Source organism: Leuciscus leuciscus (genome assembly GCF_965113295.1).
Source record: "Leuciscus leuciscus genome assembly, chromosome: 11".
NCBI lineage: Eukaryota > Metazoa > Chordata > Actinopteri > Cypriniformes > Leuciscidae > Leuciscus > Leuciscus leuciscus.
Window position 1 is genome coordinate 34,261,757 of NC_138735.1, and position 15,000 is coordinate 34,276,756.

General features: G+C 39.9%; 1 protein-coding gene and 1 long non-coding RNA gene across 10 annotated transcripts in view; one reads left to right on the top strand and one right to left on the bottom strand.

The window, feature by feature from the left end:
• ptprma (protein tyrosine phosphatase receptor type Ma) overlaps positions 1 to 15,000 on the top strand; it is a 262,637-nt gene that overhangs the window by 3,737 nt on the left and 243,900 nt on the right. The window lies entirely within an intron of this gene.
• On the bottom strand, positions 2,789 to 4,066 carry LOC309509837. The gene is made up of 2 exons (XR_014210085.1): positions 3,593 to 4,066; positions 2,789 to 3,525 (listed from the first exon to the last, which is right to left on the bottom strand). It is a non-coding gene; the product is annotated as an uncharacterized lncRNA (long non-coding RNA).

Here is a 15,000-nt window from a genome sequence, read left to right on the forward strand (position 1 = left end):
TAAATGCGATTTACAACTCATTGACACATTTCATTTGTGAGTGGAACCGGATGTTGATGGCGTGGTGTAAAGAGGAGAGAATGAAGATCTGCTATTATAGTTAATATAATCTTTAGTAGAAAGTAAAAGCTTGTTCTGTTTCTGTCACAGCGCTCAGCTCACGGTGAACCCAGCTGGTGTGTTATTCTCTTCCTCTTATTCTGACATGAACAACAGCAGTGGTTTCACACTGGAGTCCAGTGTACGAGCGCAGCTTTAATTGCATTAATAATCCAATCAGTGAGTGTTGACACTGAGCCGGGAACGCAGGAAATGCCAGAGCAGTTTGAGCCAAAATGGAGGCCTTTTCCATTTTAATAATGGCACATCTTGTTTGGACTCCCGTGCCGCTGCATGAATGCCGTCTCAGTGAAACACGAGGAACCGGTGTGTGTGTGTGTGTGTGTGTGTGTGTGTGTGTGTGTGTGTTCAGCTCACAGCCTCACATTGTGCATCTGTAATTAGTTTCCACTACAACTTTAGATGAATACAGGAACCAAACGGCTATTTTTAAACCGTGACCAGTGGTCTTAAATATGCATTGTGAAGTAAAGATGCTATCAGTGCAGTCCATTGTTTCTTTGATCATTCAGTGTGTGTCGTTTTTATATCCAGAGACCAATGCAGTGATTTTACTTTTGTGATTTAGTTATTCATGCATGATTAGAGGAATGTGCTGTAATGCACAATCAGGCCGCTTAATCTTCATCAGTTCGGTTTGTGGATATCATCAGATAGATTGCACTATTGCACAGATCTAAGGTTTGATTATATCCAGCTTTGTTTGAGTATATACAGCCTCACTAAGCAATATGTGCATTAAAAACAATATTGTTCTGAAACCGGTCTCGAGGTCAAGGTATCAGTATCGGTATTCATATAGAACATTTTTAACGCATACTTGACCTGTAGTCAATACTCTTATTCCTTAAAACTCATCTTTGATCACCAAAATGACATATTTAAATGTTTTCTCCTTGAAAAAAAATTCTTCATGCCTTAAAATATCTTGACTGTAACTCGACACCCTTGCCTCATTTAGTATTCGCGGTTCTATGAATATGCAAATGAGCCCCGCCTCCACTCACTCACTCAGCTCAGAGATACACTCGTTAACAATCACACGTTGATCTGATTGGTTACATCGTTTCTCTTAAAGCATATAGACACATAAACAACATTAAAAGCTGGATTTTCACCACTTTTAAGTTGCTTTGAATTAAAGTGTCTGCCAAATGTTTAAATGTAAATTAAAGTTGTGATGAAATGGAAGCATCGACATGACTTTCTGTATTTTGACGTACATCAAAACATACGAAAAAAGAAAAATGTAGGGCGGGACTTGGTTCTGTGCATCGTTGTTGATTGGATGTTGAGATGTGGGCGTGGCTCTCAAACATGTAGGCGGAGCTGAGCTTGCAGGGGCGGAGCTGAGCTTGCAGGGGCGGGGTTTAAGCAGAATAAATGATTGGACAGTTCAGTTATGACAAAAACATTTAAAAAAAGGAAAAATCTATTAATGCAAAGGCTTTTTTGGTGCATATAGAAAATAGATATGGAGAATTGTCATTGCATGCTTGATGTGAATAAGCCAATGTTGCGTGTGCTGAGTAAACTAGTGCAGTGTGTTGATAATAAAACAGAAGCATGGTATGATGAATTCAGCTTGTGCAGGATTGGTGTGTGGAATAGAGTTGTAGTGTGTTGATCTGAAGAGCACAGATGCTGCTGATGCAAGCGTTCACTGTGCAGCAGCGCGCCGGAAACATGCTCACCAAAGGGAGATCATTAATAAACATTATGCAAAATATCTATGTAATTTGTAAAATTAATATTGAACCGAAATAAAACTGCAGCATTAGTATTTCTCATTGAAGCTCCGTTTGGAGTAATGCTCACAGCGCTGGGACGTCTTCTTAACCTTGAGTTGAGTGCTTACAGCGACTCCAGGGGCTTCAGAGAAGAAGGCAAAGGGAATATGATATTAAAATCAGCTCAATAACGGCTGAAAGGCAAATGCCTGTAAATATTTAATTGGGCATTATTCAGTTTTTGAGTAAGAATGAGACGGCAGGAGATAAAAATAAAAAGTTTGGAGCACCAGAGGCATTAATGTGGAGAAACACTCACTGCTTTACTTCTATAGCACTGCCTTTATTGCAGGAGCGTTATAAACTCTCAAAGTTATAAACTAGTTCTTCAACATTAAAAGAACGTTCCTTCAAAGTTATCAGATCTTATTCACGAAAAATATGATATAGATGAGAAGTTTATCAACTTTTTACTCTTTTAATTCCTGTTTTAATTTTCCTTGCTTTTATTTTATGATTATTTCAATTCCTTTCTGTGTAAAGCACTGTGAGTTTCCATAGTGTATGAAATAAATAAAGTTGCCTTGCCTTGTCTTTAATAAAACTTGAGCACAAAAACATTCTTAATACATTTTCCTTGAAATGTTTTTTAAATGTTGCAACTTTCTGAATGTGCAAAAGTAACAATCTCATAATGTTTGCTAAATGGAACGTTCCCTCAACGTTCGTATAACCAAGAAAAAACGTTTAAGCATAAAAAAAACCCCTGAACCTTCAGAAGTAACGTTTTTATTTACAGTCAAAGCAAAAAAATTCATTTTTGATATTTTCACTAGTGTGTGCAGGACTCTATAGTGTGTGAGTGAGGAGAGCTTAATAAATGTTGCTTTGACTGTATTTAAATGTTCTTAGCTCATATTTTTGTTGGCTGGATTTGCCCGTTTTGACGGCCGTATCAGTTCTCCTGAATGCTTTTCTTCCTGCACTTGTTCCACGAGCCTGTTTTTGGGTCATTGTCACTGTTCTCCGAGCGGGAAGGATATATGGATTTATGAAGCGCCCCAGGACATGGTCCGCTCCTTAACACCTCATATTTCATCTGCTCTTGATGGATGAAACCCTGTATGTATGTCATTCGTTTTCAAGGAACTGGAGGGGGAATCTCTTGTGGCGTGGGGAAAGTTAAGTGAGGTTAAGAACGCTCTTCAAAATTAGAGCAGCTGAGCTTTTTAGGGGCTAAAAGTGTTACCGGGAGAGAGATATCTTTATGAAAGCGCTCCGAGTTAACCAGACGTCTCCGGCTGTGGTCGTTTCAGGGCTTCTGTGGCTTCTTGTTCGGGTTTGATATGGTTCTTTAAGTCAACATGAAACCGCTTCCGCAACCCATTCTGCTTTCAAAGCGGGGTGTATTTTCACGTGAAACACAAGATTTGACTCAAACAATGCAGGGCGGGATCTGATCTTATCCTTCGGGAATTGACTGGATGAAAGTCTGTCATCATTTACTCACCGTCATGTCATCAAATCTTGTTTAACCCTCTGGTGCTCTTTGCATGTCGGTCAAAAAGTATTGCATTTTTTTTTTCTTGTCAATGAAATGAATGTACTATATTTTAGTTTAATAATGTTTTTTTTATTGAATATTTTGTATTTTTGTGGGATTTTTTTTTTTATACTAAATTATATTTACACTTTATTTATTATTCATTTATTCACTTTTTGAGCATAGACCTGAAAATTACATTTCTAACTTAAGTGCTTTTAAAGCATTCAAGATTTCCGACAGTTTAAGTTTGATCTCTTTTTAAAGATGACACTTGGCTGATTATTGCTGAAGTGAAAAAAGTTTAAAAAAGTGAACTTAAAAACCCCCCTGAATTTTACGTATATTGTCATAAAAATTGTCATAAAATGCACAAAAATGTCTTTTTTTTAAAAAAAATCACATTTTCCTCTCAAACTGCAAGAAAGTGAAAGCCATAAATCTAAACAAGTTGTGTTCCAAACTTGAGGTTGATATCTCAAAAAATGCTCTTTCAGTGAGAGTGTGTTCGGCTGCAGTACCAAACGCTTCCACTAGAGGAAACTCGTCTCACATTCATTTCCACTGCGCTCATGTTTGACCGCAAGGAGCTCAAGTGTGACCATTTTTTACAGACCATTAAATCCGTTCGAATCATGTCCATGATTTTTTTTTTCACATACAGTAGCAAGTGCCAAAACATTTACCACAAATGACTTAAAGTGTACCAGCGGAACAACTATCCTTTTTTCCTCTGTGAAACACAAAAGAAGAATATTGAGGAATGTTGAGGATCAAACAATTGACTTCATTTTTAAATATGTATCTGATTTAAAACCACATTTGGAAGTGTCTCAGATCACATACGGAAACCCGGATCTCTTTGTGTTTACAACATCGTGTGCCACAAATTCCGATCTGTGTCAGATTTGAGTAAAAGCTTAGATTTTTAGCACCAGTGTAAACGCAGCCTTGGATTGAATGAGGATTTGTTGGACATTGCTCTGCTCTCCTCCCAGTGGAGCAAAGAATTAGTTCTGGTGTTTTTCCCGAAGGATGTCCGTGTTCGTGGAGCGGATCCTCTCTGTCGCAGGACTGTGATGCTTCAGAAGGCTTGTGGAAGAGCCAACAGCATGAAATGAGCCCCTCCACGATGATGAACGAGGCAAAGCTCTGCTGGGGAAATCCAATAGATGCCAAATTAAGCAAATCCCAGTTTAGATCACTGAAGAAAAGAGAATCGTTCTGTGTGGCGCTTCTTGGCAGATCCAGAGGCACTTCTCGCCCAAACCGAGGCGAGAAAAACAAGCGTATCTCACTAAACCCAGGCAACTTTGTTTGGTGAAGTTGAAGACGAGGAGAAGTGCCTCAGGCTACGTCTACGTTAATACGGATACTATATAAATATTAAAACGCTCTCCGTCCACACTAGTGTTTTTTCCAAGAGTTTCTCCTCCACACTGAAAAGCTAGATTTCCCTTTACTGCGCATGTGTAAACCCTCTCAGAAGCTCACAGAACCCTCACAGAACCTCACAGAACCCTCACAAAACCCTCACAGAAGCTCACAGAACCCTCACAGAAGCTCACAGAACCCTCACAGAAGCTCACTGAACCCTCACAGAAGCTCACAGAACCCTCATAGAACCCTCACAGAAGCTCACAGAACCCTCACAGAACCCTCACAGAAGCTCACAGAACCCTCACAGAAGCTCACAGAACCCTCACAGAAGCTCACAGAAGCTCACAGAACCCTCACAGAAGCTCACTGAACCCTCACAGAACCCTCACAGAAGCTCACTGAACCCTCACAGAAGCTCACAGAACCCTCACAGAAGCTCACTGAACCCTCACAGAAGCCTCACAGAACCCTCACAGAACCCTCACAGAAGCCTCACAGAACCCTCACAGAAGCTCACAGAACCCTCACAGAAGCTCACTGAACCCTCACAGAACCCTCACAGAAGCTCACTGAACCCTCACAGAACTCTCACAGAAGCCTCACAGAACCCTCACAGAACCCTCACTGAGACGAAACAGACGAACTATACATAATAAAGTTATCGTGCAATGGATCATTATATTTATCAGAATATCTCCTCATTCACTGATGGTCCAGGTCTCTCTCACTCGTCATCATATGTGTGTCTAAAACACTGCTCTCATGTTTAGCTAATGTGAGTAAACTCTGTCATGTGTGCAGGACTGTGATATGAAGAGTGTGTGAAGAAACATGTTATATCATGTGTTGTCTGATATCAACAGTGTGAGAGTGAACGGCACATCACAGGCTCAGCACATTAAGACATGACAGTATGAGTGTGGACGAGGCCTGGTGTCTGGGATCCTGAACGGGTTTGTGAGAGTGTTGTTCGCATTGCTGTCGGGTGAAGAGGTTTCCCCGAGCACTGACGAGATGTAGACGATGTGCAGATGAAGCCCACAGGTTCTGCGAGGAGGGTCATTTGGACAGGCGGATCCGATCCGATGTGAGGAACACGAGCCGGTGGAGCTTCAGAGCCTCAGGCGAGTCCACGGGCCCTGCAATAACAGGACAGAGCCGAGAGCCTCCTCAGGGGCCTGGACACACACACACACACACACCGCACACTGAACACACACACCGCACACTGAACACACAAACACACACCGCACACTGAACACACACACCGCACACTGAACACACACACCGCACACTGAACACACACACCGCACACTGAACACACACACCGCACACTGAACACACACACCGCACACTGAACACACACACCGCACACTGAACACACACACCGCACACTGAACACACACACACCATGTATTCGGCTGCTGTCACTTTAAGAGCTGCATGGATCAAATATTCTGTTACACATGCATTTACTTTCTGAAGTGTTTACGTTCACTTACGACATAACTGACTGTGTTTACTAGGATACTCCCTATTCTTTGACAGAACTTTGTGTAAATGTATTCGCTCATCATTACTCCAGTCTTCACTGTCACATGATCCTTCAGGAATCATCCCGTCTCTACAGTCAGTGTGTGATCGCTCAGTCTGTTCCTCGTCATTCTTCTTAATTTACAGTCTTTCACGGCACTCAGATATTCTGCGGTTGTGTAGTCTCTGTTCAGGGCCAAATCACACTCATGTTTACTTTGTTTTTCTGTTGTTTCAGTCCAGTAAGTCAGGTCATCTTCTTGTGTGCTTCTATAATTTGGTTGGGCCGGATTCTGTGGACGAGTGCTGATTCTCTCTCTCTCTCTCTCTCTCTCTCTCTCTCTCTCTCTCTCTCATTTCCTTTATTAAACCGGGGCGGTCGAGTTGTGTTCGTGGAAGGTGACGCCCTTCTCTTGGGTTTAGCCCTAATGTTTCCCAACATGCACCAGTACAGAGTGTTTGTTCTGTGGTTTTCATCCCATCATGGCTAATTTGCTCTCCTCTCTTGAGAGGGTGGGTATTTTGTAAGGCTTGCCTTAAAACGAATGAATAAGTGGGTCATTGGCTTTTGCTCAATACTGACGGCCTCATCCAAATATTCCAAACTCTCCAACTCCCTTTTTTATTTGTCTTTCAAACTTTATGATCTAGCCAACATTAAAGTTGACAAGAAACAGAACAGTGTTTACTGCCATAATGTGAAGCAGTGTAGTTGATGTCAAACACCTTCTCCTTTTAGAAGAACTCGCACTGATAAATTGGGAACAATAACAGCTGGAATTATGACTGTAAAACACTGCAAAAAATGCTTTTCTTTCTTAGTTTTTTTTTGTCTTGTTTCCAGTCTAAATATCTAACAATTATTAAATCAAGAGGCATTTACTAGACCAGACCTAGATTAGATTAGATTAGAACAGTGAAAGGCCTTATTTTCTGGGGAAATAAATCAAAGTTGTTGCTTTAAAAAAAGCTAAATTATCTGCCAATGCATTTAGAAAAATAATCTAAATTCAAACAGGAACAATATTATTTTTCTGACCCGATTGGCAGATAATCTTGCTCGTTTTAAGCAACAACTCACTTCATTTTGATTTATTTCCCCAGAAAACAAGACAGAATATCTTACAGCCTTTTGCTACTGTAGTAAATGCCTCTTGATTTAAGAATTTGTAGATATTTAGACTGGAAACAAGACAAAAATACTAAGAAAGGCATTTTTTGCAGTGTACCAGGACAGTGTGTGATTAGCAGTGTAACGTCTGCACATATCCACAGAGAAACTGCAATCTCACGATGCAGCAGTGCAAATAATGAGGGCATATGTTTACCTCTAACTCCGCTCACCATGGGAGATGGATTAAATTGAAGCAGTTTGGTTTGTTGTCAGATTGTTAAGTGTTGCTTTCGAGCGTGAACCGGCCCCGGGCCCCTGCGGAGGGTTTAGTGAACGGGAAGGTTTAATCGAGTCCAGCCACGGGTCTCTCTCAGTCTCGCTTTAGTCACTGGAGGCTCAGTAATAGCGAACAGCGGGACGAAACATCAGCGTCTGCAAACAGAGCTGATCGCACACAAACAAACCATGAGCAGACTCGCACTCCTGCGCTGAGAAACGAGACACCGGGTGATTATAAGACATTCAGATTCAGGAACCGTTGACCTGAACGCCTCGACCTGACCTCAGCGACCCCTGAGAATGTGTGACGGCAGGGAAACACATGAAGGTTTGAGTTGAATCTGTCTTTCGTATGACCCTCATGTCACGATTCGATACATATCACGATACTGAACTCACGATACCATATTATTGCGATACCTATGATAAAAGGTTAACAAAACATGTCCTTTTGATTAAAATACTCAATTTGGTATTACGTTGTGTGTGTAAATGAATAGGATTGGACTTGGTGTTGATAACCCAAAGCACAGGATAATAGAGACACCAGAATAACAATATTCATGATTCTGAAGCTGAAAATACTGAATTATTGTAGACGAATATGCTTGATCTCTGTCACTCTGAAGTAAATTTTTCAAATAACTTACTTTGTTTCTCCATTTATTGTTACGCATTACTTTTCTTTAAAAGTAATTAAGTAAAGCAATTAGTCACTTTTTAAGTGAGTAACGCAATATTGTAACATTACTTAAGTGAGTAACGCAATATTGTAATGCATTACTTTTTTTAATGTAATCAAGTAAAGCAATTAGTCACTTTTTAAGCAAGTAACGCAATATTGTAACACATTACTTTTTTTAAATGTAACTAAGTAAAGCAATTTGTCACTTTTTAAGCGAGTAACGCAATATTGTAACATTACTTAAGTGAGTAACGCTATATTGTAATGCATTACTTTTTTTAATGTAATCAAGTAAAGCAATTTGTCACTTTTTAAGCGAGTAACGCAATATTGTAACATTACTTAAGTGAGTAACGCTATATTGTAACACTACTTAAGTGAGTAACGCTATATTGTAACGCATTACTTTTTAAAAATGTAACTAAGTAAAGCAATTTGTCACTTTTTAAGCGAGTAACGCAATATTGTAACATTACTTAAGTGAGTAACGCTATATTGTAACACTACTTAAGTGAGTAACGCTATATTGTAACGCATTACTTTTTTAAAATGTAACTAAGTAAAGCAATTAGTCACTTTTTAAGCAAGTAACGCAATATTGTAACGCATTACTTTTTTAAAATGTAACTAAGTAAAGCAATTTGTCACTTTTTAAGCGAGTAACGCAATATTGTAACGCATTACTTTTCAAAGTATCTCTCCCCAACACTGCCTGTGATTCTTGCTTTGTTTTTGCTTCTGTATCCATGAGATCAACTTCATGCCACTTCGTGAACAAAGCCTGACTGTAACATCACGGATAGACGTCCTATTATCTCCGCTCTAAAGAACCGGGTTAAGCTGAAAGCTGACGCTTTAATGAAACTGTGACACTGCTAATTGCTGTCAAAGGGAGGACGCGTGTGTTTCTGGCATCAGTCAGTGTCTGTTCTCGCTGTTCCCAAACCTGAGGAATCCGTTTCCACGGGCCTTGCGCTCGCTCTCCGTCTCTCTGACACTTAAATTGCAAAGAGGGTTGTGTGTGACAGACGCAGAGCTCAACAGATAGTGTTCAAGATGCCACGGCGAGGGACGAACCCTCATCAGAGTTCATTTCCCAGCGACAGGCCTGTGATTATACAGACAGTGGGACATTTAGAGCGTTGTGTTGGTAAGATGTGCGTTTAAGTGTAGTTTTGCTGAGTCTCTATGTGTGTTAGGCCACATGGCACGGATTACTGAACACACAGCTGTTTATCCTCGTGAAAATCACTCGTCAGCACTTTTTACACACAGACCTTCATCCCAGGACGGAATGGGAAGTTAGTCTTTCTAGCAGCTGTAATTATGGGATCAGTATGTGTGAGATTACAGGCAATGACAACAGAGCACAATACTTGTGACCAAAACATAATATATTTGTGTACTGTGTTTAGTTATTTTGTAGAAATAAATACACACACATATACATGTATATTTTGTAAGAAAAATGTGTCATTTATATAAAAAATATTATATGTAATATAAATTATGTATAAATATATATGCAAATATTTCTTAAATATATACATGCATGTGTGTGTATTTATATATACAAAATAATTAAACACAGTACACACACACACATATATTATGTAAACAAACTTTTATTTTGGATGTGATTAATCGCGATTGCTCTACTGTAAAGATGTGTGTGTGTGTGTGTGTGCAAAACTCTGGTTCTTTTCACGGCTAACAACGTTCACGGATGGTTTGTTTATCTGTGACACAGTTTGAGCGATACTGAGGCAGATTCGCGGCTCGCGCTCGTGGGACGAGACCTTTGCGAGAGCCGGTGAGCAGGACTTCTGTGGAGCTTCGGGCCGATCGTGACCTTCTCTCTGCAGGAGAGCTGTGGGAATATCACTCCGCCACAACAACACACAGATCCCACACGCCACTGGATCGTGTCTCCATCAGGGGGACGGCGTGTCAGCGCTGACCTTTCACAGACGTGTGTGTGTGTGTGTGTTTTAGTGGCACGCTGTCAAACCACCTGCTGCGTGTTTCTCCGGGTCCAGAGCTTCTGATCTTTTCAGTGCAGACCCTCAGATCCGTCATCTGTGCATGTTTACCTCGGGTTTCCAGCCGGTCGCATGCATATGTGCATATTATGCCCTTTTACAGTCTTGATGATATTTCAGGCTCTACTAGAACAGGTTTTCCTGCTTGAATGTTGATTATTTTCCTCATATTCTCCATTGTTGCGGCTCCTCTCTTCCCAGTCTGTCAGTAACGCTCTGTTTACTTCCTGTCTCTATGAAGCCCCTCCTTCTGAAAAGCACACTGTGCTCTGATTGGTCGGCTGGAGCAGTGTGTTGTGATTGGTCGAGCGCTTCGAGTGTGTTTGGGAAATGTCCCGCCCCTAATTACCATAACCGCCAGTTTAACACACTACTAACTAACACAACCAGGCCCCGCCCCTTTATTCTGCGTATGAATTATTATAATGAGGAATATTGTGACGTGTTCGTTCCTGGAAGAAACTCAAGACTACAATGGAGGCGTTTCAGGAGTTCAGGAACACTGACACTGATATAGAGAAGAGCTGGAGCTTCTTCATGATCACACACTAAACACAGATGAAGATGAGGAAACAGCAGAATATGGCCTGTTTAAATCATCATTGTGATTTCCTCTTTAGTTTGACACCTAAACACTGGAGTGTCCCTTTGAATCACAGCTCTGATCTTAATTAGACGAACCTTGAATCCGTTGCTGTTCCCACAGGGATTTCTTTTGATGTATCGCTGAAAGCTCCAATTATTGCATCGGATGCATCGGAAAACCTTCGGTAGAAGTTGTGCCGTGACCTGATTCCTGTGAGCTGGAACACGGCATCGGAAAATAAGCAGGTCAAAACTCTTCTAAACTCATGAAGGCTGGGATATTAAAACACGACACCGGCGTCTCAGCGTTACATCGATCAGGAGTCCTCACCGGGGATGTAGACTTATGGAAAAATAATAATAAAATCACAAATACACACAATAACAATGACTACAACTTTAACTAAAATTAGAAGCAAAATGATACAAAATAACACTCAACCGTTATGATTAGAAGCTCAAATATAAACTATAATAGTTTCTCAGTGATACTAAACTATTAAGATTAGGAGTGAAAGCTCAAGACTGGGAGAAACTTCTGGAGTTATTTTCCTCTGAGAGGAAAGTGTGTCCAACCCTGGTCTCGGGAGTCGTGTGTGTGTGTGTGTGTGTGTGTGTGTGTGTTTCACATTGAGATTTGTTGCTGAATGCTAAATGAGAAGCTTAGGGCTGTCAAACGCCTGCTACTTCAATTTAAGTTCATTTAGTGTGAGCCGTTAATAATGAATGAACAAGCTGAAGTCAATTGTGCAGGTTCATTTGTCGCCCTATTGATTACAGCGCTCGCATCAGAGAGTGTGTGTGTGTGTGTGTGTGTGTGTGTGTGTGTGTGTGTGTGTGTGTGTGTGTGTGTGGCCGAACTGGATGAAGTGTGTGTGTGTGTGTGTGTGGCCGAACTGGGTGAAGTGTGTGTGTGTGTGTGTGTGTGTGTGTGTGTGTGTGGCCGAACTGGGTGAAGTGTGAGTGTGTGTGTGTGTGTGTGTGTGTGTGTGTGTGTGGCCGAACTGGGTGAAGTGTGAGTGTGTGTGTGTGTGTGTGAAAGATTTCCTCATTCGTGTTTCTCCGGGGAAGCATTGCTTCATCTCTCGGGAGTTTTGCTGTCCGTTCCCGTCGGGATCTTGGCTTTGACTCCGCAGCTCTTTTTAATAATAAACCTCAGTGAGGAAACATGCAGTCAGCAGTGTGTGTGTGTGTGTGTGTGTGTGTGTGTAGGACTCAGTGTTTCACAGATAATGGTGTTTCACCGCTGTGTGTTACTGCCCTGAAATACTGCTTGTGAGATTCTTCAGCAGGAATTTTCCAGTAAATGTAGGTGTCGCCATGGATACACTCCTGCTGTTGGGAGTATCATGATATTTTGGGATGAAGATCATGTCCAGTTTGCATTTCAACTTTATAAATAAAAAATACTAGGGTTTTAGAGTTTTTGCACATTGTTTTCATTCAAATTCCTTTTTAAAATGTTCACTTTACCCCGAAACCATTGTTACTGTGATGTATTATTAAAGTGCCACTATTATGCTTTGTTGGATATTATCTTTCATGCAGTGTGTAATAAAGCTGTTTGTGAATGTAAAATGTCTGCAAAGTTTTAAAGCTCAAAGGGCAGATAAATAAAGTTATTGTTTACTAAAAGAAAGAAGTGATTCTGAACTGAAACGAGTCGTCAGTAATTCAGTCTCACTTCCTGTTACAATGTAACAGTGTAACTAATTAGCATAATGCCCGCCTGTGGTGTTGATTGGCTGACAGCGTCTCTTAGCTCCGCCCTCAAACACTGTAGTGTCTCTGAGACTGGGAGAGTTTGGTTGGTGTTGTTCATGTGGAGAAGACGCTGTTTTCTGAGATTGATACGGTAAACCCACGCCATCGTCACTGTTCGTATCACTGTGATCAAGAGCTGAGATTCAGATATGATAATGAGCGTTTGCTTTCTGACCAATCACAGCAGAGCAGCTCTCAGAGAGGCGGAGCTTAGAGACACTGAGAGGAAAGAGCTGATGCTGCAGTGGAGATTATGAGGACATTACAGTGAATGTGAATCTGTTGTAGGAGACTCAGAGACAACATTAGGAGCCTTTAAAACAGCAGGATAGCGCACTTTAAAACAACGCTGCGTGTTACTGCCGTTTGTGAGATTCTTCACGAGGCGTTTTCCAGTAAATGTAGGTGTCGCCATGGAGACACTCCCAGTTTGACCAATTTAAATGCTTTTTGAGCTATTATTGTCAAACCTATTCTATTCACTTTTTTTTTTCAGCAATGTAAGAATGTAATCATATTCAGAGCGCTCCAGATCTGATGCAATTCAGATGATGCTATCTGGTCAACTTTAGTGCAAAACGTTCTGATCCATTAGGAAAGGCTGTATGATAATAAACCCTGTTTAAAGCACATGTAGAGTGGAAATGATATGGAAATTCTCTTTTTGAATAATCGTCTGCTATTCATGAGCCGCTGTTTCCCTGCTCCTCGGGCTCCGCTGAAAGCAGGTCAGGATTAGACGCTCTCAGACGGATGCATGCGCATTATCTGAACATTAATATCATCTCGGGAGCCCAGATGGAAGTTTATTGGAAGTGTTTCTGGTTTGGAGATTAAGACGGTGACCCTGCTCTGCTTATCCTCTTAAACATCTCACTCTAATTCTTCTCTTCCATCTTTGCATTTATGATACGTCTTAATCCACAACACTGAGATGATTGACAGGTGGCGGGAGTCTTGGCGTGAGGTCAGGAGGGGATTTCTGTGTCCAGATTTAGGGATGAATCTCATGAAATCTGTCAAGAACATGTCCAGGTCACAGTTCACCCCCAGTTTGCAAGAAATTATAATATTTTTTTCATGCATTTTACCCCAAAAACATTGTTAAAGTAATGTGAAAAAAAATAAAAATTATTATTATTATTATTATAATATGTGTATATATATATATATATATATATATATATATATGTAATGTATCATTTATGCATCATGCTAGTCTTTGTTGCATTGCCTTAAATGTATAGGGATTGAATGAATTGTTACAGCATTGTTTAATTTCCATATTTTAGTGATAATCAAATTTACTTTTGCAATTCTCATCAACACATTCTGTCAAGAGCGTGTCCAGATCATATTTCACCCCCGTTTCAATAGAAATATGCAAGAAATTATATTTTTCATAAAGCAAATGAAGCCTTGATGACCATTGTTTTGCATTGTGACAATATTTTTATGGCAAATTTACTTTCCAATTCTCATTATAGTGACGTACAAAAAATATTCATTATTGTAATTTGAAATATTGGTGTTGATTTCTATTTCAAAAACTTGAAAAATGCACCAAAAAAAGAACAAAAAAGCAAAAATGTGTTTGTGAAAAAAAAAAAATACACCATATATAAACTTTACATAAAACTAGTTTTGATATTAAACATATATTAGTAACACTTTACAATAAGGTTCTACATTGACAAAGAAACATTTACTAATTCATTATTAAAATCAAAAGTTGTATCTCATAATATTATTTAAAGGTTCTGAACTAACATTAACAGAGATTAATAAATACTGTAACAAATGTATTGCTTATTGTTAGTTAATGATAGTTATACTACAGGGCCGTTGAATGCTTGAATCTGATTGGTTGACGAACGTTCTAAGGTGTGCATTATTTTCAGGGAAACGCACGGCTAAAGTAGTTCCAGGCAGGTCTTGACCGCATTACAGTTCCATATCACTTCGCGTAGTCAACTGTAATAACGGAAAGTAGGATACAATTCATAACAAGAAAAAGCATTTCGCCCCGTGCGCTTGATCTGCAATTTTCAATGTCTAGCTTTACAATCAATAGAAACATGCAGTTTAATTTTAATAAATAAAGTATATAGTCCTATCTATAATCAATAGAAAATTAAACTGAATATATAGGCTAAATAAATGGATAGTCCTGCAGCACGGATTTTTATTGCAGATAATATAACAAATAAATAATTATTGATAGG